Source organism: Pelodiscus sinensis, chromosome 2 (genome assembly GCF_052426305.1).
Source record: "Pelodiscus sinensis isolate ZL-2025 chromosome 2, ASM5242630v1, whole genome shotgun sequence".
In the NCBI taxonomy this organism is placed as follows: Eukaryota; Metazoa; Chordata; order Testudines; family Trionychidae; genus Pelodiscus; species Pelodiscus sinensis.
This window is the reverse complement of record NC_143053.1, coordinates 93,078,813-93,104,161: the sequence shown is the minus strand read 5'-3', so window position 1 is coordinate 93,104,161 and position 25,349 is coordinate 93,078,813. Positions and strand designations below refer to the sequence as shown.

At 39.9% G+C, this 25,349-nt stretch overlaps 1 long non-coding RNA gene across 2 annotated transcripts; it reads left to right on the top strand.

Annotated features, from left to right (window-relative positions):
- The first annotated feature begins 289 nt into the window (after positions 1–289).
- LOC106731634 (uncharacterized) lies at positions 290–24,110 on the top strand. Of its 2 annotated transcripts, none has more exons than XR_016348799.1 (3): positions 290–4,287; positions 5,567–10,413; positions 13,016–24,110. It is a non-coding gene; the product is annotated as an uncharacterized LOC106731634 (long non-coding RNA). The 2 variants fall into 2 exon arrangements; XR_016348798.1 differs by lacking the exon at positions 290–4,287 and having other exon boundaries at positions 4,926–10,413; positions 13,016–13,135; positions 15,582–24,110.
- The last annotated feature ends 1,239 nt before the right edge of the window (positions 24,111–25,349 follow it).

Here is a 25,349-nt window from a genome sequence, read left to right as displayed (position 1 = left end):
TCGCCCTGATGGCTAGTACCAGTAATTGACACGCCTGCACTGTCCCAGGAGAGGAATCTTCGCCCATCACATACCAGAGGTGCCCATTGTCTGCATTTTCCCAGGTGTAAATTATGCTTTGCACCCTTCGTGGGAAACTTGGCGTTCAAAGCCATTTTTCCTAATTGGCCACTTGAGCCCAGGAAGAAGCCTAAATGACCCAAGGGGTATAAAAGAGGTTCAGCAGCCCGCCCAATTTGAGCTCCAAACATCTATACCTGCTGGCAGGTATTGATTGTCTCCCGAGGTCTGTGGGACGCCCAACCTCGCCCTACTTCTTCCCGAGGGATTGAGAGAAAGACGCTGGCCACGCCAAGTCTGGAACGCAGGGGTGAGAATATGTACCTGCTATGTGTATTTTGCATGCATTTAATAAGAGCTCAGAGAACCAAAAAGGTTTCATGGTACCTGTAAGTGACTTATTAGTGTAATTTCTGTCCTGTCCTTTGTAGTGTCTGTGTTATCTGTAACACAGTAGTAGCATTTAACAACTAAGTTTACCCTGTAACAATAAAATAGTAACTGTTTAAGCTTTAACCTGACTCCTTCAGTTGCTGTAACAGAACCAAGCACAATTTAAAAGAACTTCAGCCGGTCATAAGGGACTCACTGCCCTGACCGTCGGCTGACACTACTCTGTGCAAAAAAGAAAACAAAACAAAAGTCCAACTGTGCTCCATCTACTCTTGTTCCTTTCTCTACAGTACCTCCACTTAACAGATGGTAACATCAGTTGCTGCATCATTTTTCTCACCTGCAGGAGATGCTCTAGGAAGCCTGAGGAAGCCATATAAACTGTATAGGTATGTCTACACTAGGGGACAAAGTTGAATTAAGATACTTAATTTCAGCTATGTTAATTATGTAGCTGAACTCCAAGTAGCTTAACTCGACTTTTGCCGCTGTCCACTCTGCAAGAAGTCAAAGGAAGAACACTCTTCTTTCAAGTTCCCTTTCTCCTTGTGAAAGCAGGGTTATCGGCATCGACCAGAGTGCCCCCTTTCACTTCGAATTAGCTGTCTTAATTAGACCACTAATTAGAACCCTGGAAAGTCGACAGTGGCAGCTGTAGTGTGGACATACCCTATATATTTGACTTCATGAATGGACAAGTTTGTTCATTTGAAAATAATAAAGAAACATACTGTTAACTCTGGAGTAAACAGGTATCTACTGCTGAAAATTGCCAGTTTAACATTAATCAGCCCAATAACTCAAAAGGAAAATGTTCTATGTTGTCCAAGATCCAGGCTGTTTTTAGTGTGTAGGTATTTCTCCATCTATCTCAATTATTTTCCATATAGGTCACAAAAATCAACATAATCTTAAAGAACCACAAAGACTATAGTGGATAAAGAGGATTTGGGCAGAATTTCTAATTAAGAGTTGTTGACGAGCATGAGGAAATATGTGAATAATAATGACATGGAAGACAAGAGGCTGAATGTGTCAACAGAAAGCTTTTACTATTAGTTTTGCAAACTATGTTTTTCTAAGGTGTTTGTTTCTGTTGAACAGGTTTTAGCAAACTACTTTTCTAATTTTTTTGTAGTGACTATGATGAAACAATACATCAATCATCCCATGCTGCACAGCATAAGTGCAATGTGATTTCCATAAATCTGAACAACTTAAATGGGAAACCAAGTGTCACCCAAGCACAGTGGTGGTCAAAGGGCAGACTGCAAGTCAAATACAGCCTACTGGGCTCTTAATGAGGCTCAGCGCTTTAGTAGAGAGTGATGGCGTGTGCAGACATAGCTTCATGGGCCACTTAGATCAAATCAAACAATTGCATGCTGAGAAGTGTAGACTGTCTGGACTGCATGTCTGAATTAAAGAGGTAAAGGCAGCGATCTGCTCCGTTTCACAGGCAAGAGTCTGCCACTCTAACTTGCACTGAGCAGTGCTTTTCTTTGAAAATTGTCCTATAGCCTTCCATTAGGTTGCAGAGGGATGATTGACACCTGGGTTTCCTCCATTTTGGAGGTGTTAAATGGCATACATTTACAGTAGATAAATCTGCAATTCTTAGGTGTTTTATGTGAGTGGGGGGTTGGCTTGAGTGAAAAGCAGTGGTTTTTCTGCCAGCCTTGTCTCTGAGTAATGGTGTCAGGATTTATTTTATTTTAGTAAAGGTTTTTCTGTGGTACTTATCTCCACAGTGCCAGAGCACTTCACAAACAAACACATTTAGCCCCCTGTCAGTCCCTGATGTATTATGAAAATTTGGCCCAAAGTGACCACATTGTTCGGTGAGTTGACCATTGACTGGCGTACTCTTTGTTTCTTTATCTGCTATACAACCAATCTAATCATCCTTAATGCTTAGCTAACTAAAGTATGGCTCCTTCATTCTGTCTGTGAACAGACTTCTTTTGAACCATGCAGATGGGCACTTGGCTGCTTTTGCTGTCAATGTGTACTCTCTGCTGCTGTTTAGACAGCTGGCAGCAATCCCAGCCTCTTCCATTTTGGCGATGCTATAATTCAGGTTCATAGCTGCCTAAGCCTCAGATGTTCGCTAAATTATGTAAGATCCAGGGAGAGAGACAAGAAAACTTTGGAAAGCATTGACAGTTCTTGGGGGAGTTTAACTGTTTAGATTACAACTGAGCAAAGTCTCAAATATTATACAAAATACATTTTTTTGTTTTTGTTTTGGGGGTTTTGGTCAGTTTTCAAAGCCTTCTCCTTTGAGAGATAAACGGTAACTTACGGGAAATAAATGCACTGTGCTCTCTAATTTTTTTAAAGAAATAACAGCCATGGTTAATAGCTCAACTGAAACAGTTGAGAAGAATCTTGACCATTGCTACAGGTGAAAAATCTGCAGGTCAGATTATAAATCTCCAGGCTGGCGCACAGGTGCTGGAACTAAAGGTGGGTGAGGGGGCAGGGTGGAGCACCCGCTGGCTTGAAGTGGTTTCCATTGTATACTGGGTTTTCAATTGGGTTCAAGAGCTCTCATTACCCTCCACTATAAAAATTGTTCCAGCACTTTTGTCCTTGTGAGGGAATTGAAGTACAGAATCTTGTCTATATCCCTGAAGTTCAGTACTCCTCCATTCATTACTGAAGGATGCTCATGCTAAATGATAGGTTTGTACAGAAGAATGAAGTTAAAAATATACCAGCTACAGCAACAAAAAAAATCTCTCTCTCTCTGTACTTCAGAGGATCCTTACTTTTGTTTGGGAAGGCAAACACAGGTTTGAAAGCTGCATTACAATGTCCTTAATATATTCTGGTGTTCAAGTGATCCTTCAGTATTTAAGGTGCTTGATAGAGATTTAGTTTGTTTAGTGTTCTCTTCCAGCTGGCTATGTGCCACAACAATAACCCTACCTATGCTCTCAGAGAAAGCCAGTCTTTCAAAAGTACTATCCCAAATTCTATATTTTTCCTTCCAAACCAAAATGTAGTAACAATAATACTTAACCTCCTCTCAACACTACTTCAACACACGATTACAAATACCCTTATCCAACCGAAGAGTCAAATTTACTAACAGTATTCAGTCTTTGAGATGCCCCATACTGTCTCCTGGAAGTGGAGCACTACTGCTGTTATGAGGAAGTAAGTTCACATGGGGCATGTCTACACTAGGAAGTAATTTTTAAGTAAGTAAAATCGAAATAATAATTCCCCAAAACAACAAAATCAAAATAGCACATCCACATTATGGGGCAAGCATCAGAATAGCATCGAAATAGCTCAGAATGCACCAGGAGGGTGGACACTTCCCCTGGCTGCTTGGTTAGGCAAGCTGAGACACGTGCTTTCAAGGGGCTTCTCTCTACAGAAGCGTCTCACACGTGACTCCTACACTGCCTACCCCCCTCATGGGACACCACATTAGTACAGTGTGTTTTGGTTGCCCTTGCAGATGCCACAGAACTGACATCATGGATCTGGACCTTCTGCTAAGCAGTGCCATGCTCACGGACCTCGCATTGTGTCTCATGGCGCAATTTGTTGAGACTGCCTGCATGCTGCTTTAACAGGAGGCTGACCAGCCTGAACCAGAGGACCCCTTCATCCAGGTCCTGGGTGTCCTGCTGTTGCAAATGTACCTAGCCCCCTGGACACTATGGAACACCACTTCTGGCAGAGGCAGAGCAGTTCTGACTGGTGGGACCACATCATCCTGTAGCAATGGCTCCAGTGGCTCCAGGACTAGCAGTGGCTCCAGAACTTCTGCATGCAGAAGGCCACCTTCCTGGAGCTCTGCACATGGCCTATCAGGTGACAGGACACCCAATTGTGACCATCCATCCTCCTGCAGAAGCGTGTCCTATGACTACACTTCACTGCAACTTGCTTAAGCTCATGCCTACTAAACTCTGGCCTGTCTGGCCATGCCTAGCAAAAATAGATCTGATCTGTGTAATCACTTTTTTAGCTGTAGGATCTTCCACTAAGGTTATCTTGGAGGAAATGAAAATAGTAGTCTAGGACAACATAGTTCCCCTTGCACCCATAAAAGGGACAACTTTTCTTGTGTCTCCAACATGGGCTCTTTTACTTGACTTGGCCAGTAATTTGGGTGTACGTGAGAAGGCTTAATAGCTTTTTTTATGCTACTGTTCAGTTCAGGCCAGTATAAAATATCCCTTCTCTTAAATATTTTTTTTCAATCATCTTCATGTGTCATTTGTAATGCATTTGTCTGTAAGGCTAGGGTGAAGAAATCCACCTCACTGATGTGGCCCCCAAATGAGAAGCGGCAAGATACTGCCCATTTTCTCTTTGCACACATAGGGGGCTAGTAGATTTTTGTGGGCCCCCAAAATGAGGGGTTCAATGTGTGGAAAGGAGCTGCTGGGAAGCGGGCTTTGGCTATGGGGCCTAAGCAGACGGGGGGTGTGTGTGTGTGTGTGTGTGGGTGTGTGTGTGTGTGTGTGTGTGAGTGTGCACAGGAGCTGGGTGCAGCTCTCTGGGGACACAAATGGCTCCATATCACTCACCACCACCACCACCCCCGGAACCGTCCCCTGCTGCTCCATTGGTGATTAGGGCCAATCGGAACAGTGGGGGAAAAGCCTCCAGGCAGCACTTTGCTGTGCTGCTGTTTGCCCATCTGGGGAGAGGGGGAAGGGGAGCAACAACCCACAGAGCAGCTTCCTCTCCCTGCCAGGCAGAGCCCATGGGTCGTATCTGGCCCTGGTTTGCCTAACTCCAGCTGGGGAGGCTCACCCTCTGCCACAGCGGGGAGCCGGCCCCGCTGGGAGAGTCCTGGGGGAGCCACAGGGCTGGAGTGCCAACACTGGCACTCCAATGCTGGGAGAGGGAGTCCTGAACCTCGGAGGCTGGATCCAGGCAAGCTGGGGACCGGATCCAGCCCCTGGATCTTAGGTTCCTCACCCCTGCTATAAAGTTTTATGGGTCACCCTACTTGTGCCTTGAAACAGAGTCCCATCTAGTACTGAGAGCTCCCCTTTAAACTGATGATAGGGGATTGATATATGTTGGTCTGGCCTGCCTCTGATAATCTTAATCACTATCTACCACATCTCATCCACAGCAATAGCTCTGGCAATCACAGCTCATCTTTTATTAGATACGGGGAAGAGAGACTGTTATCAGATTACTCCATATAAAAATCTGGCTCTGAATCTTCTTGGTCCACTGCACTTTTGGCATATGCACTAGAGAGAACATCTGCAACCACCAACTCTTTTCCAGGTTTGCATTTAATTTACAGTTTATATATTTGTAGCTGAAAAGATAAATGTATGTATTCTTGGGAAGGGAGAAGCAAGCCCCTTTGAGCAACTGTGATAATAAATGGTTTATGGTCCTTTTCATCTAACAGAGCCATTCCAGAAAGACACAATAATCTGACAACACCCATAGACTCAGTCCATGTCTTCCTTTCTTATTGGAGCAGATTGCCATTCAGGTTTTATCACCCATGACACAGAAATCACTGGTCTTCACTTTCCTCAGTTTGTTGTAAGAGAACTATCTCACTAGCCTCTTTAGAAGCATTTATGAATAATTTAATTTTGCCCTTACTGTTAAAATTCCCCAGGACTCAGGCTTTTTTTTATGATCTCATTCAATATCTTGGAATCTGTTTGATTTGTATTCAGTGTCCATTGAACACAATAGCTCTCTCAAATGGTCATTTGGATAGCTAAATTGGGCACAAATCTCTCTACCTAGTTCACCTGTAACCCTCTCTTGTTTCATAGATAATAGAGAGATAGCCGTGTTAGTCTGATCTTGCTAAAACAAAAGGAAAACCTATGTAGCACTTTTTAAAGACTAACAAGATGGTTTAATAGGTGATGAGCTTTCATGGGGCAGTCCCACTTCTTCCGATCATATTCTGGAAGAGAATTGGCATGACCGTATATACCAAAGGAATACAATGAAAAAAGTGATCACATTAAACTGACAAATCTGATTTAGTACAGAAGGTGGGGTGAGGGAGAGGTAGGGAGGAAATAGCTATTTATGAGTCAACGAATGGCTAATCGGGTGATAAGTGGGGAAGTTATCTTTGTAATCGTTAAGGTAATTAGCATATTTGTTAACACCAGATTACAGAGTGTAATTAACACCAGATTACAGAGGGAAACTTCAGAACTTTCATTCATGCTTAAATTTGACACTTGACGATTGGGCCTTAACAAAGATGCTAATTACCTTAACCATTATATCTTCTACAGTACATTTGTGATGGCATAGTTTCCTTGCATGCTGAATGCCACAGTTTTAGGCTGAATTCCATCTTTTCCCTCTTTTTTCTAGTCTTCTCGAGAACATCCACTTAAAAGTTTCAGGCTTCTTACTGGTCACTTGTCCTGGGCAGGAATCCATATCTCTGTCCTGCAAAATCATGGGCTTAGACGTATAATCCCTTTGACTGTGATTTTCTCCAGCTAGTTTTTGCAATTGGGTCCAGCACCTGTGGTTAACCTTTCTACAGAGATTATCCGTTTCCAACCAGCTTCCACAAAGCAAAATATACTTTTTTTGTATAGTAAAAGCATTCCAGAAAAAAAAAATCCCTATACACTTGTGAAAAGCTCACTGGAGGTCATCTATCATCAGTTTTATGGGGCCCTACTAAAGACAAAATCTTTCCAATTCCTCTGTAAATGTTGTTGTCCCTTCTCCCCCTGTACAGAGAGGACTATGAATTTGTTTAATCAAAGGAAGGTTCTGTCACTTGAAGTGCAGTCTTTTTGTACAAAAAGCCCTTATTTGTTGGTCTCTGGGGGTGTGTCTATACTGCACTGTAACTTGAAATAAAATATGCAATTTGAGCTACACAAACTGCATATCTTATTTCAAATCAATTTAGAAATAGCTGATTTCATCATATGGGGATATCTACATGAAATAGCTATTTTGGGATACTCCAGTATCCTGAAACAGAGTTACAGTTTACACATACTCTGGAAAAAACAGTATCTGCAAGCCATGCTGGGGTGTTATCTTGCGATAAGTATTTACTGTTTCAATAACTGGTACCCTCCCCTGCCTTTAGTTTCCAGATATGCTATGGTAACCTTCTTCCACTCTCCTGAACAAGTTTGGGAATTGAATACGCTCCCTAGCCCACAATGATTCACAGACAATTCATAAATTTAATACTAACAGTTCACAATGACAGTGCACTTGAAATATCTGTCATACTGAATGCAACTCAAATGACAGTCTACCGACACAGTGTCTCCCAAAGGAGGGGTTGAATGTGCACAAATTTGTGCTGTGCTTTTTTTTTCCCTGAGACACCTGCCAGGACTCTGCCGATGCATCAAGTAAGAAAAAATAGTTGGCATCATCTCTCTCCCTGAAAACTTTATAATGGAAAATGTTCCTTTTTATGCATATGTATTTCTTATACATAAGAAAAGTTTCCTTTTTTGAGGGAAGATTCTTCCCACTCTCTTGGTTCTTCAGCGCACTCTAATTCCACAGTGATAAGCATATCCAGCTCCTCCTTGAACCTCTGCCTTAGTATGATGGAATTTTCCTAAAGATGTGAATTGGGGGCATCTGTGCTCTTCCTGCTCTCTTCTCTACTCTGAGAACTTCCTTATCCACTCAAACTCTTCCCCAGTTGTTGCTGGTCTCTCTTCCCTTCAAAGAGAGGACCCTACTGATTAGAGAAGAGATTAACCCAATAAAAGGTGGCATCTTCCCTGACACTATTAAATGTAGTCACCTTACTAAAGGTGTCTCTGCTTATTCTCTGGGAAGATCCTGTGTGCTGCACTCTAGCGCCAGAGACTACAATTCCCATGAACCCTGGAGGAAACCAGGAAGGAAGTGACTTTGTTTGGGTGCTGGGTCTCTCCATGTGTATGGAGAGACTCTCAGTAGTCTGTGGACTCTTCCCTTTGTTTTTGGAAAAGAGGAGTCAGGCTGTGGAAGAGTTTTAGCCAGTCCAGGAGCTGTTAGGTTGCAGCTACAGACTTGGATTCAGAGCCGTTGGGACTGGAATCTAGCAGGCTGCTTCTGATTGCCCTTTGGCTGTACCTGTGGCTAGAAGTACTACTCTGCACCCAGCACACAGAATGAGACAGTGAGTAACTGGGTATCTTTGGGAAAATGCTGTCTAGGACAGACCTCAGAGATACAGACTCTGGGTTCAAAGAGAGGCTAACGCAGTGAACCAGAACTGCTGCATAGCTTAGACCCACAAACACACACCCTACAGAGATCTCCATTACAGCTGCAGTTCTTCAAGCGTGCCCATGGAAGCAAGAGTCTGGGGCTCTGGGGTGGGATAAATATTGTCAGTGCAAATGGCAGCTAGATAAGTTCCTTTTACTTCTGTGTACTTTGTTAATTGATGTTATTCACAGTTAATTTGTTAAATCCTATTTAAGTTAAGTGAAGGTTGTTCATTCTAATGCAATCTATTAGGTGTATATTATTTATGATTTGTAATTGTTGTTCTGGAGTTAGATCCAGTTCATTGTTGGAATAAGTTTATTCCTGAGGGTTCCCAAGGCACACCAGTAAGTGTGTTACAGGGCCAGCCAAGTGGAGGCACCGCCATTGTATGTTCTTTATGAGCAAGGGATAACAGTAAGGGGGTGGACAGGGTTTCCCCAACTAAACAACATCACCACTGGGGTACTCAGGATCTCCTTTTATGTTAAAACTATCAGGTGCCCAGGAACACCTGTGAGTATGACCTGCTCCCAAGTAACCCTGGGGAGGAAAAAGGGGGTTACATAAATAATATATCTTCCAAACTATCTAACCATATATTTACTTCTCATATTCCTTTAAAAGGAATAAGCTCACTGTGGTAAGCCTTGGATTTTGCCTATTTACTTGGTAGAATTTCCAAAAAGTGTTTTATTGACACTGACACACAAATCAAACTTTGAAGCAATCATCCATTTTGCTTTCAGGTAGATAGTCTAGTCCTCTTCTACAGCAATGTTATGCATTGCTTCTATGAAGAATTCATTGTAGGGGTACCATTGTCACCCTTTTTCTACATTCTGTGCATACTCTCTGTTGCTGCATGTGGACTCTTTGCAAATTAATAGAATCCATTGCAATTCTGGTGTCCTTTCCTATATGCTGGTTGTTGTCTTTGTTTGTGTTGGTTGTCAATGCATGTCTGACTCCAGGGGCTGTTTTTTCAGGACTCTGAATTTGAGCTTTTCATACCCTTTCTGCCTTAATTAGGAGATCTTTTTTCTCCTGCTGTATCTTGGATTTTCAGTCATGCTGACAGTGTCATAGTAGCAAAGACTTCATAAGCTCCACTCTGGATAGGTAACATCAATTTGTGGCAAAATGCTTTGTCAAGAGTTAATCCTGGGTCTTGCTTAGTCAATCTGAGATGTTTTTTGTTCCAAATTCCAATCATGATCTGGTCTCTTACTAAGGACTTCATTAGCCCCCAAAATTGAAAGGTTTCCTGTGTCACCTGGAATCAGTCACACACATTTTTATAATTTCATCTTCCTTTTGTCTGCTGATTTAAAACAAAATTTCGTGGTTTTTTTTATAATGTGAGGTACAATGCTTCTCACTGTGTACTATAGTTTTATAGTTAGGTTTTTTTTTTACTTGAGTAAACTGATAAGTATCGAACACATCACCTGAATCAGAACCAGACACTGTCAAAATATGACTACCTTCTGAATTGCTTTGTTATTTTTAACAGCACACATTGATCGAAGTAGTGTTTGAATTTTCTCCAGTTGTCTTCCACATATCCAAATAGTTTCATGTCTCCTGGAACCTTTAACTGTTCCTTTCTTCCATTCAGGATATTTTCTTAGTTTCTTTTGTTTTTTTTATATTAATGGGCTTTGGATTAGGACACTGGAAGGGAGCTTGCAATTTTATTATTTACTGAAGACCAATGGAGTCAGTTTCAAAAGGGTAAGTAGATATTGATTTGCTGTGTGAAACTCTATGTCATGTAATCTAAACACTTGGTCTTAACCCTAAAATTGTTATACAATGTTCTGGTGATGCAAGTTGCATAGTAAAAAAGAACAAGCGTGAACCTAACAATCTTCTGATGATTTATGTCCTAGGAATGGTAGAGCTGACCTTCTTGCATGGTCACCTACTCAGTAAATATATTGATATCACAAATTTTTGGCTGCCTTCTTGTGAAAAAGAATATACTGCCCATTTAAGGCACTGTCAGGAGGCTACAATTGGGATGTAATCAAGGATGTTTTTTCTTTCCCTCAAGATTGAATATGTATGCAAGAAGAAGCTAAGTCCAGAGGTGGGTGAGAAGAGAAGCCATGCCTCTTTCAGTCACTTGGGGTATATCTATACTTCATCTGGGAGCAAGCTTCCCAGCCTGAGAAGACATACATGTGCTTGTGATCTAAAGCTAGTATGTTAAAGATAGCATTGACTTTCAGGCTGAGCTTGAGGGACCAGGTGGAATTAAGAGAGTCCAAGGTACAGCACAAGCCACACCATTTATAATACTAATTTGAGTCTGCTCTCCTAGGTCTGTCTACTAGCTGCAATATAGATTTACCCTAGCAGACCAGTCTAACTCAAGGCTTTGTTTATGTAGGCTTTAAGTGTGGAAGCTGAACTAGGGTTCTGAGGTGAAGACCCTATGAACAGTTTGTTGTAATTACTCCTTTCCTGGAGCCTTATAAAAAGAGGATGAACTATTTTGTTATGTGAGTTAATGTCTCCTTTCCCTTGGGCTCTTACATGAACCAGTTGTCAGTGGAAGCAGGAGAAAATGAAGGTGGAGTACATTTGTAGCATGTCACTGTAAGCAAGGAAGTATACAAGGATTGGCTGCACCTTTGCAAGGTTCCACTCTGTTTTTATGCAAAAAGCTTATGTGTATGAATTCAGCTTAAACAAGGCTTATACATTTTCAAATTTGGCACTAGAGCACCATCTGCTTCCAGTTTGTATATCTCTATATTAAGGTTTTTAAAAAAGAGGGCTTTACATTTTTAAAAAATATGTTTGGGGTCATGTGATACCTTCTGTTACTCCAGTGCAAACATCTATGGGATTGCACTGAGATAGCCAAGAAACATTATTTTAAGAGGGATGAAACCTGAATTAGAGCCCTTGAACTTAATGAGGGTTTTCATTGAGCTTTGCATCAGGGCTATAAGAATAGTATTTTTTCTAAATTCTCTAGGGATCATAGCAAGCATACCCAACCTTTGCATTTTCTAGGAAGTTCCTGGATCATTACTTTTGAAATTAAAAACTCACATTACCATGTAGCAATTTATTGATTGGGTTGGCTGTGAGAACATCCTGACACTTGAAGTACATGTCTAATGTTGAAGTGGCGAGGAGTCCTGTGGCACCTTATAGACTAACTGCAGTGTAGGAGCATAAGCTTTCGTGGGCAAAGACCCACTTCGTCAGATGCATGTTTGCCACAGGACTCCTCGCCGCTTTCGCAGATTCATACTAACATGGCTACCCCTCTGATACATGTGTAATGTTGATGTCCTTAATTTAAATCAAAATCATGTTTATTTCTATTAAATAGTTTTAGCTTTGTTATGAAAGTAATGGCTGTTTAAGATTATAATTCTATGACAGAACATGAATTTGTAAGATGGCTAGGCTTTTTTATAAAATAGTTTTCTTAAAAATAAAATCATATATATTTTCAAAATTCATATATACTCATGACTTTGGCTTTTATTTATTTGATAATAGCCTCTGCACCTGTGTTGACACAAGTCTATAAAAAGGTTCGACTGCAATAAATTATTGCAAAGCATTTTCGCTTCTCCTAATGCTCTAAATACAATTTTCATTGGTAGGTAGACCAGCCTTTTATCTTGTCTCCAGAGAACTAATGTTGGAAGTCACAAAGTCCCTATCTCCCCCCCCCCCCCCCCCCCCCCGGAAAAAAAAAAAGAATGGCGCTTACTACTGAAATTGCAGCTACTGTGCATGAAGGAAAGCAGTACCTGACTATTTCATTTGTATGTTTAAGGAAATATGCACAAAAGTCAGTGATATTAAGCAACTGTCAGGCAGGTATTGTAAAATTGTTTTTCCTAGTAATTGCATGTGAAAGAATTAGAACCATAAAACCCATGGAGATTGGTATTTTTGCACTTCACAATGCAGTAATTCAGTAAACTCAAAATTGAAATCTGACATTTGTTGACTTTTAAGATTACTAGTAGCAGGCTACAGAGGCAAAAACCACATATAATGTTTTCCTATCTGATTTATACTTGTAATCCCTGTAAAATATCAAACTGAAAGTGACAAAGAGCAAATCTCCTGTGACATAATGTAACAAAGGAAACTTTTGCTATGTAATCTGCAAACCCTTGCAGAACATTATTTTTGCTGACAGGGTAGTGGTACTGTTTAGTTGCTGGTAAATCTGAACACACCAAATGAATTTTGGTGAAATTTACTACCCAGATCTCTGATTTTCCTATGCTGCCACAAGCATATTTGTTCACATAACAATTCCTCTTTCTAAAAATCAGTCTATACTGTTTTGCAGATGTGATGTTGGAGCATGGCATCCATGAAGCCACCCTGAGTCAGAGAACCTCAAGGATGTCTGCAACATTGTTTTGGATTTGACATTTGCTCATAAAATATTAAATATGGTATGCTTGAGGTATGATATAAATCACACACAGCTAGGCTTTAAACTTCTCCTTTTTTCTTTTGTTTTTAATTGTTCAAGACAAACACAAAGTCTCATAGAAGTCCTGTGGCCACTTAGGATTCATCTACACAGCAACATAATTTCAAAATATTTTGAAATAACTTAATCCATGTCTACACAGCAGACAGGTATTCTGAAATAATGTCAAAATATTGTCAAGCTGGAGGACTTCTTACTCTGACTCCTGTAACCCTCATTGTACAAGGAGTAGGGGAAGTCAGAGGAAGAGAGCTCTATTTCGAAATAAGTGCTGTGTAGACGCTTCCTATTTTGAAATAAGATATGCAATTGACATAGCTCAATTTGTGTAGCTTATTTCAAGTTAAGGCCTGCTGTGTTGACGCACTCTTAGGGTACATCTAGACTACATGGCTCCGTCGACAGAGCCATGTAAAATAGTTTACTCGGCATAGTCAAAGAAGCGGGGATTTAAATAATCCCTGCTTCATTAAAATAAAAATGGCCGTTGCGCTGTGCCGTTGATCAGCTGATCGGCACAGCACATCAGTCTAGACGCAGCGTGGTCAACAAGGGAAGCCTTTGTTGACTGCTCTGATATGCCTCATGAAATCCCCGCTTTTTCTTTGACTATGCCGAATAAAATATTTTACATGGCTCTGTCAACGGAGCCATGAAGTCTAGACGTACCCTTAGACACTAACAAATTATCTATCTATCTATCTATCTATCTATCTATCTATCTATCTATCTATCTATCTATCTATCTATCTATCTATCTATCTATCAGGGGAGAGAGAAAGAGAAAGAGAAAGGAGGGGGAGAAGCGGGAGGGAGAGAATATCATGAGCTGTTATGGGCAAAACCCACATCATCAGATAATCAGCCAAACAAATTCATTGTTTGAGCTCTGACAAGTTAGTTCTCCTCTGAAATGTAAACATGGTTTAACAGCAATGCTAAGTGATATCAGTCATAGAACTAATTCAGGTTTTTTAGTTGTTACACCTATTAGACTTTACTGCATTAAGGGGAGCAGGAAAAGATGAGGTCACTCAACAATGCTGTCTCTCTTAGTCTTCTGTGACAAAATACCAGGTGCCTAGAACAGACTCAGCATGCTGATCACTAAGGTAACAAGCTGTTTGCCCCCCTGAAGTGGATTTAATTGGGAGATGTGGTCTCAAACATTTAATTAGGCAGGAGGCCAACAAGCTAATGAGAACAATCAACTGAATGCATCACTGAAGCACGATTAAAAGAGAGGAAAGAAGTGCATGGGAAAGAGGTGGTGGAGGGGAGGTCCTGATGCAAGATAAGGAAATGTTTCCTTCTCCCTTCCCAGAGAGTGGGCTAAGGGGAAAGTTGATACGGTTTGTTGTACTGATGAACTGGTAGAGAAGACCTAATGCATAATACACTGACACTTATGAATATGCAAAGGATCCAGCTCACTTGTGGTAGTCCATGGGGGCAGTAGGTATCTCTGTTGCACCTTCCTGTTTTACCATTGTTTAATCCTGTCTGTCCATTTTTCTCTCTCCACAAAATATCTAGATCACTCTTGAAATCCATTGCACTAGTTGCACTGACTTTTGGGAGGAGAGGGTGAAGGGAAAGGACTTTCTTTTCCTACCAAAAAGTGTGTGCTTATGTGTAATATATTTATTAGAGTTAGTAGGGAAAGATTAGTGATCTTGTGGGAAAATGAACTTTTTTTCTTGCCAAAAAGTACTGAGAAATATTTTCAAAATCTGAGGAAAAAATGGTGGCTTCTGGTTTTATAATGAAAATCTCTTTTCAGGTAAATCAACCACAAATATAATTTATTTAATTAAAAACTCATTTACATTTTCCCCCTGTATCTATTATTGCCCTGTGTTGCTATCTGTTGGCAGCAAATAAGTGCGCTTGCTCGATAAATCTTAAAGATGCCTAATCTTCATGTTTCATTGCCTGTGGCGGTATCTCTGCTATAATTTTATTGAGGGAATTTTTGCCAGGTATGGTTGTTAGTGGCGGTTCATTTCTATGTGCTAACTGTAGCAATCATACATCCCAAACTGTTAAAATTGCTCCTAGTAGGGATGGAGTTGGAAAATAATGGCTTTGGTAGGAGTGATAAGCACCATGGGAAAGACCATGAGTTCAGTAGGCCCAGCAGAATCCAGAATATGAGGATGTGGTTGACAGAAAAGAAATGAGCAGTTCCGGCACCATCTGGTACTATGTTGAATAGGAATACAAAAAAGTCACTCATCAATTATTGGGGGGGGGGGGGGGAGGAAGAGCGAGAAAATGTTGCACTGACTGTATCTGTGACTGTATATAGAGATTCTATGGCAAAAACTGTCTAATACAGTGCATGGGGACAGAGTGGGCCTGCTGTAGACAATGAAATCAATAACATTAATGCAGAATCTAATTGTTATTCCAGCAATCATTCTTGTCCTGGAGAAAGCTAAGTTGGAGGTATAGCATTTGGACCAAAAGGAGTATATCTGAGCAGATGTTCTAACAAAAGAAAAGCTCTCAATGGTTTCTGAAAGCTGTGTGTATACAACATCTCTGACAGTCAAGCCCATACAGACAAGCATTCATCACAAACTTGCAGCCTTGAAAACAAGTTTGACAGCAGACTGAGGACAGTGTAAATGCATGATCCCTTTAACACCACTTACTACACTGATTGTATTGCCTGTTGGAACATGACTAATCCACATACAATCATTGAAATGTAGGGCATAAAGGGACTTCAAGAAATCATGTGTTCCACTCCCTGCTGATGCAATATCAAGCATAGTTAGATCATCCCTAACAGACGTGTGTCTTACCTGTTCTTAGAAACCTCCAGTGACAGTGATTCTTTAACTTCTCTTGGAAGTTGATTTCAGTATTTAACTATCCTTATGATTGATTTAAATCTCTCTTGCAGCAGATGAAGTCAATTATTTTTTGCCCTAACTTGAGTGGACCTGGAAAATTGATCACTATCTTTATTATAATGGCATTGAATATATTTGTAGACTATTACCGGGTCTCCCAACCCTCTTTTTTTTTATTATTATTATTTTCACCTCAAGTCTAAACTTACCAAGTTTTCTTAGTCTGTCCTCATAGGTCAGCTTTCTAAATCCCTTTTTTCATTATCATTGTTGATGCTTTCCTCTGGACTATCTCCAATTTGTTCACATCTCAAGCATGGTGCCAAAAGCGGGATGCAGTATTCCAGCTGAGATATCAGTGCTGAGTAGACTGAAACAATCACCTCCCAAGTCTTATGTGAGGCACTTCAGCCTTTTCCACAACTGTATTACATAGGCTCAAGTGCAATTTATGATCCGCTATAATCCTCAGAATCTTCTCTATGGTACCATTGGCTAGTCAATGTTTTTGTATCCTGGGACAAATGCAGCTATTAGAGAGGCAAGATGAGTGAAGCACTATCTTTTATTGGACCTGTAATGTGAATAGCTTCACCCATGAGTTCCTCTCAGGGGCCTCTGATGTACTGTGGGTCAATCCCAGAATCAAGTGTCCTCCTCACATGAAATTTTCATAAGCAAATTAGTTTTAATTACTTTTAAGAGGGTGAAAAACTGGTTGAATAACCTTCTCAAAGAGTAGTTCTCAAAGGTCAATTGTGAAAACACATATCTAGTGAGGTCCTACAAGGGTCTTTTCCCTACAGAACCCTTAATAACATCGTAGTGTGGTGTGGTGTGGTATGGTTTGTTGTGCATGATGCCACTCTAGCAGGGATTTTTTTAAAGGCCAGGATTACAATTCAAAATTATTTGGATAGTTTGGACAATTGGTCTGAAATCAACAATCAAATCTCTGCTTTTTTAGCTTCCTCCTTCACCTTGTGTGAATGGGAAAACATAGTTTTATAAATGTTAGAAATATTTTTTATCATTAGTCTTGCCTTCGGAAACTTCAACTGGTCCAGAATGCGGCTGCTCAAGTTTTAACTAACACGAATTATATGGAGCACATTATGCCAGTGCTTCAGCAGCGCACTGGCTTCCAGTATGTTTCTGGACACAACTTAAGGTTTTAGTTATGACCTATAAAGCCTTAAATGAGCTGGGTCCGGGATATCTGAAGGACCGTCTTCTCCCATATAAACCTGCCCTGGGATTGAGGTCAGCTGAGGAGGCTTTGCTTTGTGTTCCCCCACTTATGGAGATAAGATTAACATCTACGCGGAACAGGGCATTCTCAGCTTTTGCTTCCAGGCTGTGGAATTCTCTTCATCGGAATATTCGCATGGTGCCAACACTAGCGTTGTTTCTGTGTCAGGCTTTTTATTCGTGCTTTTATTAATGTTTGAGTCTGTATATGTGTGTTCCTCCTCCCTGTATGTTTTTTTTATCTGGTTATGTCCCTCTGGGGTCTCATATTTTAAATTTTTATATATATTTGTATTGGGTTTTTTTGTAAGCCGCTTGAATATTTTAAATAGAAAGATGGGGTGAAAATATTAAAATAAATACATTAATAAATAAATAAAATAACATAGCAGAGAACTGTGATACCATACCGAACTTTTTTTAGTGCTGTTGGACTCTTGTGTATATTGTATGTGAATGCTGGTGAGAGAGAAAAATCATACTTGTCCAGTCTTGATGGCTTAACTTTTCAGTTCCTAAATTATCCATCTACTAGAAAAAAAACCTCAAGGAGTTTGGTGAAACCTTCAACAAATTTATTATGGCATAAGCCCTAAAGAGAGCATACAACATGACTTTTCAGAAGATTATGCCCTAATATATTTATTAGTCTTTAAGGTGCCACCAAACTACTTGTTGTTTGTGCTGAAACAGACTAACATGGGGACCTCTCTGAAACTTGCCATCTACAGGTATATGGTCTGAATTGATGTACACAGCAGGAAGCATTTTCCTCAGCAATCCTGAATGCTTTCCAAACATACACAGCAACTGGCTTTCAAAAGATTTAACTACACACATATTCATGTCCAAGGAATTATTGATGAGATTCTCAACTTGCATGCCTTTTACACAGATATAATGTGACTTCAATTTAGTGGGGTTGCACTTGATATTTCTACTACTGTAAATCAGTACAAACAGACCCACAGTCGTCTGATACATTAAACAGGAATAACTAAATTATACATGTTGTAAAGTAAACTACTTCTCTTCAGTTCTCCATCTCTGCCCTTTGTGGTCCTCGGTCACTCTACTCTCTTCCTCAATAATTTGTACCCGTCTGCACATCTCCAGTTGTATCTCCTTCCTGGAAAGTCATGCTGTATGATAGCCTGCATATGGAATCTTGACAGATTTAATTTACACTGTCTGCCTTGAGAACTAAAGTAAAGCTCTGTAAAGCTCAAAAGCTTGTTCTCTCCACCAATAGAAATGACACAAAGAAGACATTACCTCACCTATCTTTCCTTCTTTTTGAGACAATGTCATATCTATTTTTCATAAAGCATTCTCTCTTGATTTTAGAACTATGATACACAATTTGTTGGTCTATGTGAAGGACAGGAAACAGGAAAGTAGGGAATGACTTTTGTTTAAAAAACTGATTTGTGTAAAGCATTTTAGCAAACTTTCATAAAAAGATATCAGCTGTTAAGATATTTCACAGTATTTATGAATTAAACGAGGATCAGTAAAATTGTCAACTACATTCTGATTTCCGATTTTTTTATCGTTAGTGTTTTTGCATGACAGAGTACATTTCAAGAATTTCCAGGAACCCTTTGAATGTAAAAACATTGTCTTGACTTATAAGATGAACCTATTGATATATTGCACTCATTGGTGGAGAATAAATATAAAATATTAAAATGTCCTTTTACCAGGCTACTTTTAGAGTCATCATTGTATTCTTTGGGGTCTGAATGGAGGTTTTTGACTCAAAATGTGTCTACACTTTATTTAAAAAACAAAAGTTCCTGCAAATACTCTTTTTGAATTTTTGAACTAATTTATCTTGATTATGTTCCCTTTCTGTTGGTTTTTCACAAATATTTTAGTTCATTCTTTAATCAGAAGGAATGACCTCAGAAATAGTGAATTTTAAATGATTATTTAATTATATTAATGGAAAGCATAATCATGTGTTTTTATGCACACATAACAAACAAACAAAAAATCCCCCCAAAATAGGTTATGGCATGGTGAACAGACACATGATGTTTCTATGATCTATGTATCCAAAATAAAATTAATCACAAAACTGTTTATACATTGTAGAATCTAAGAACCAAAAATGATGTATAGGATTTCTTTGTAAATAATTATAAATAATGAATAAAAAAGAGAAAAACTACAATGTCAATGGTGTGGAAAGTTAAGATAATTAATAACTTGCAACAGATTATACAACAACTCTGCTTATGAATTTATACCATACAACAGTGCATACAATCATTTGGTGGTAGTCACTAGTATAGGCCATGACTCTACAGGTTGTCAAGACATTTTGGATACTTACTTTGGATACTTTGAAAGAAAACAAATAATTTTATCTTACTATTTCATCTTGCTATTATTTTTCTTGAGAGCCCTAGAAAACAGTGTCCATGCCACTGGTGCAAATGTACAGTTTATGCATTTATGGGACTGGCAAACCTTCACCTTTATAATAGATACCATTTTCCCCTTAAAATAATTTTCCTCTGTTAACTGGATGTCAGTGAGCATTACACTCAAGAAATAGAATGTAGAAGTGCATCCTTCTCACTGTTTAGTATATGGATCAATAGTTGCTTACAAACTTCCATGTCTGTACAATGTTTGAAACCCTAATGATGAATACTATATAACTGCTCCTTTTTGTTGAAAATATTTTCATGAGCATAGCAGCATTTATAGATAGTGAGCATGATTTGATGTTAAATGATGCAGTTCCAGTAAAGGAAAAATTGTTAGAGGTCCTGTAGCTGCCCAATGATCTGCTAAAAATTTGGGGAACCCATGGATTCTGAAGGTCAGTCTCCTTTCCGCTTCTATTGATGCGACACTTCCCTGTGAGGAAAGAAAACCAAATTACTCCACAAGAGACTAATCCATGTAGAGGTAAATATGTCCCCAAAAGAATATGGGGAAATGTTTTGCTGTCCAATGCATTGACTGCATTTAGTATTCATCGATAAGGAGATATTCTCTCCCCCACCTCAAAGTTCCTACAGGTTTATTTATCTGATCTCTCCTTTTATTTGTCTCTGCCTCTACCTTTCCAGTAAGAAATTCTGCTACACTGGATTTTTGGTTGTTGTTTTGAAAAGTTTTAAGCAAAAGGTTATTTTAAGAGAACACTTCTATGTGGAACACTGAATATATGTTTCTCAAAATATTTAAAGCTACTTAGCTTCTTATTTATTTTAGAAATGTCCATAGGAGAGTGTGTTTTCAGCAGTTCCCTTTTGCAAAGAAGAAAGAAAAATCCTTCCACTCTCCCATTCAGCTTTTCTGGTGAAAAGAATAATAATTTTTATAAATGAGCTTTTGAACATAGCTGAATAAACTCTCTAGTGCAAAAGCCTGGCTGTGTAGTCTTGTGTTCTCAAAAATAAAGAATACTTGGCAGTTGGAATAGAGAACACTTGGTACCACTTAGCTGAATTCAGCATATTTAATTTTGTGAGTCAGTGACTTTTAGTGTGATGAAAATATAAACCCATTAGTTGGTACGTTAGTGCCTAGTTTGAATTCTACCAAAATTAACAATGCAACATAAAGAAGGCAGGACTTTACAACCAGTAATTGCACTTTAGTTGATGGTGATCCAGTCCACAAATTGTACTGGTGACATACAGTGGGCTTGGTTTAGTTAGTGGGAGACATAGTTACCATTTGTGAATTTGCTGCTAAAGATGATGGGGGGAAAAACAGTATTGCATAAGTATATTAGGACATTTTTCAGGTCTATATTGAGAAAACTGAATACAAAGACTCATTTATACATTAGTACATGTATTGTGAATATACTAACTCTTTGAATATTCATATTCAGGTTCTGCTAAACTGCCTTTCATATTTCTACCTTTTTTATTGTTCATTAAAAAAACCATTTTATACCATTGTCACTTTAAAAATACTGTGCAGTGTTAAAGATATCTAGCATTGTCCTTCTCTGCTCCTTTTATGAAAATAATATTTCATGAGTTATCAAGAATACTTATAATGGCAGCATAATACTTTTCTCTATTGATTTTTAAAAGAGCATTTTTGTCACTCTGTGAAATTGCATGGACATTTTATCTAGTCACCAAGGTGAATTACCATCCTTTCTAAGAGAACAGCTGCAGATTTAGATATGAAAAAGAATCTGCTGGAAACTCCAGCTTGGTTCATCCGAGCCCTTTAAGTTTATTAATACAATTGTGATGCTGAGTTATTAGTGTAATTGAGTTCACTCTCTTATCATAGTGCTTTTGAGCCTGTCAACATTTCTGCTATAAACTTCTTTTCAGGGGTTTATCAGGTGACTATTTTAAAAAAATTATTCCTTCTGAAAATTTGATAGTGTTCTAACCAAGAAAAAAAGATTGTCTGAAAGATTAGCTTAGCTGTAAATCTGTGGGGGAAAATATTACTAGCTCCAGAGATCATTTTGCACTTTTGTGATTTAAAAGTATCTTTGGTTCCTACTGTAAATATTGTGTGTCCAATTTTCCATAAATTGAGCTAGCTGTTAGAGCATTTTATAAAACAAGAAAATCCCTGTATACTACTGAAGAATGACTGAGGTTTTGAAGTAGACAGGCAAGCTCTTTTGGGATATTATAATGCAACTGTCAGATGCAAAAGAAAGGTTGCACTTCCCAAAACTAGAATTCTCTAGTCCGGCAACATCTGTGGTATGATAAGACCATGAATGTTCCCAGACCAGAGAACTCCGGGAGCCTAGTGGCAAGAGGGCAATCCAGGAGAAGCCGGGTTGAAGAAGTCGGATGGGTCAGAAGCTGGCGGCAGCTCCCAACATCCTGTAGCACTGGGATCAGGTTGGGGCATCCCCCAGCTGAGCAGGATCAGGCTGGTGACAGTCCATGGCAGTGCTGGTCCGGGGCAGAAGCACGTGATCTCAGTAGTCTGCAGTAGAGGGACCGGATCCAGGGCCAGAGAAAGCCTTGGCAGCCCAAGGCAGCATGAGGCTGGAGCCCCAGATAGCCCATGGAAGCAGGGCCAGAGTCCACAGGCTGTCACGGGGCTGGGACTGGAGCCCAAACTCCTGAGAGCCCGACCAGGGCCAGAGCGTGCCCCCAGCAACCCGTGGTAGTGTGGGGCTGGAGCCTATGTCAGCACAGGCAGCCGTTGCAGTCTGGGTGGGGCAACAGCAGTGGAGTCAGTGAGCTAACAGGGAAGCCCAGCAGGGGCTGGAGGAAGTCGTCCCTCCTCTCCCTTTCCCACCCCAGTTGGCAGAGTTGACTGCTGGGGGCTGTAGCAGAGAACCGTCTCTAATCTGGCAAATTCCCTGGTTTGGGACCAGTTAGGTCCCAAGGGAGCCAGGTAAGTGATGTCCAGCCTGTACTTCTTTTCTCTCACTACTTTGTTGCTTGTGTTGCTAGGGATGAGTTAACCTTCTAGAATTCTGCCATATTCAAATATCTCTCTTGGTAAATAAATTGATCCTCAGCTAGAAATAGAAAATTGAATCAGCATTACAGATGGATGAAGTACTTCGATTTTTTTTTCTGAAAACTTTAGTGAATTTGTGTTGATACATGTGAATCCTTTGTCAGGGGTGGGGAACTTTTTTTGAATGGGGGCCGCTGACCCACAGAAAAATCAGTCAGGTGAGGGGCCATGGAGGATGGAGTGCCATCATGGCCTTCCCAATGCTGGTGCAGGCGGAGGCTGGATACAAGCTGAGCCCTGGGGGCTGGATACAAGCAAGCCGGGGACCATATCTGGCCTCTGGGCCTTTGGTTCCCCACTCCTGTTTTAAGTTGATACAAGGAACAAAAACATTCAGGAATGATAAATGATTTACTTACATATTATGAAAAAAGAACATACTGATTTGTTTTGGTGTGTGTTGGGGGAGGAGATACACAATTCAGATGCCATTCATAAAACTAAAGAGGTACTTAGTGTAGGGCTACTGAAATCAATGGAGTTATTCCAGCATTGAATTTAATTTGGCCCTCTAACTTCTTCAAACACTGATATGAGTCAATGGTATGATGCTGTCAGGAAAAAAAAGCAAACATTCTGGGAGAGATTAGCAGGAGTGTTATAAACAAGACAGGAGAAGTAATTCTTTCTCTACTCTGTACTGATTAGGTCTCAACTGGAGCACTGTGTCCAATTCTGGGCACCACATTTTCGGTAGGATATGGACAAATTGGAGAGGGTCCAGAGAAAAGCAACAAAAATGATTAAAGGTCTGGAAAACATGACCAACGAGGGAAAATTTAACGAATTGAGTTTAATCTGGAAAAGAGAGGATTGAGGGGGACATCATAACAGCTTTCAAGTACCTAAAAGTTCTTGAAAAGGAGGAGGGAGAAAAATTATTCTTCTGAATCTGAGAGGACAAGAAGCAATGGGTTTAAAATGGAGCAGGGGAAGTTTAGGTTGGACATTAGGAAAAAATTCCCAACTCTCAGGGTGGTTAAACACTGGAATAAACTGGGAAGTTGTGGAATCTCCATCACTGGAAATTTTGGAGAGCTGGTTAGACAAACACCTGCCAATGATGGTCTAGATCAGGGCTACTCAACACGCAGCCCTCAGGCCACATGCAGCCCCTGGACCATTTGTTTGCGGCCTGCAGGTAGGAGCTAAAACAGAAAGTACTCAGTATAATGGCCTTCTGCTGATATGCGTTTTAGTAGTTAAATTCCTGAACTGTTATTGCTCATTAAAAGTGCTGACATATGGGTGGAAAAGGGTAAATACTGCATTTTATTAATATCAGCAGAATTGACTTAAATGGGGCCTGTCTGTTGTGTAGTCTTGCCTTAATTTTTGTATTAATACCCCTCAGTGTGAAAGAAGCTATTTGCATATATTTGCATATATATTAGTATATATATGCAACCACACTTAAGTTGCAGCCCTCTGCATGTGCTGTAAGTATCACTGTGGCCCCCTGGGGCTTCCAAAGTTGAGTAGCCCTGGTCTAGATGGTGCTTGGTTCTGCCATGAGTGCCTGGACTTTATGTTCTCTTGAGGTTCCTTCCAGTTCTATTATTCTATGAATCTACTAAATCTACAACAAAAGAGCTAAGCATATTTCTCACAGGGAGAGTTTTGACACTGCATGACAAGGCTCCAGCAAGAAACTAACACACTATTTAATCATAGCTAGTAATTGAGTTGTGGAAATAAGTATTTACAATTACTTGAAGACACATTGCCAATATAGAAAGAACAAAACAGCTTAAGGAAATGAGTTGCCTATAATGGCCAGGATTAGCAAGCTGTGACTTTTATATTGATTAAACATAAAAAGCTATAAGTGAGTAAACTTAAAAATGACAGCTATCAAGATGATTATGCAACTAATGTTTTATAATTTCAGACATTTACATTAAGATCTAACAAACACAACTGAGCCAAATATTGAAGTCTATTAAGCACAAATTCATTGATTTTCAATGACAATTCCATCTATACAGTTGAAACCAGACATAGATCCTTAGTATTTGTTATGTTTGCCTTATTATTTGTCACTGATTTCTCTGAGTACTGAGTGTAAAGTATTATTGACTGGCTTATATAGAGCCAAATCTAACCCCAAAGGGCCTCAAGAAGGCCCTGAATAAAGTGCAACCTGTTTCATTCAATTGTGAAGGGTATGATCATAGAATCATAGAATCCTAGGTCTGTAAGGGACCTCAGGAGGTCATTGAGTCCAGCCCCCTACCAATACCAGGGCCAAACCTAACTAAATCATCCTAGCCAGGACTTTTTCAAGCTGGCACTTAAAAACCTCTACGGATGGAGATTCCACCACCTCCCTAGGTAACCCATTTCATTGCTTTACCAGCCTCCCAGTGAAATAGTTTTTCCTGATATGCAACCTAGATCTCCTCCACTGCAAGTTGAGACCATTGCTTCTTGTTCTGCCATCTGTCACCACTGAGAACAGCCTCTCTCCATCCTGTCTGGAACCTCCCTTCAGAAAGTTGAAGGCTGCTATCAAATCCCTCCTCATTCTTCTCTTCTGCAGACTAAATAAGCCCAAATGTTTAGGCTTATTTAATAATCAT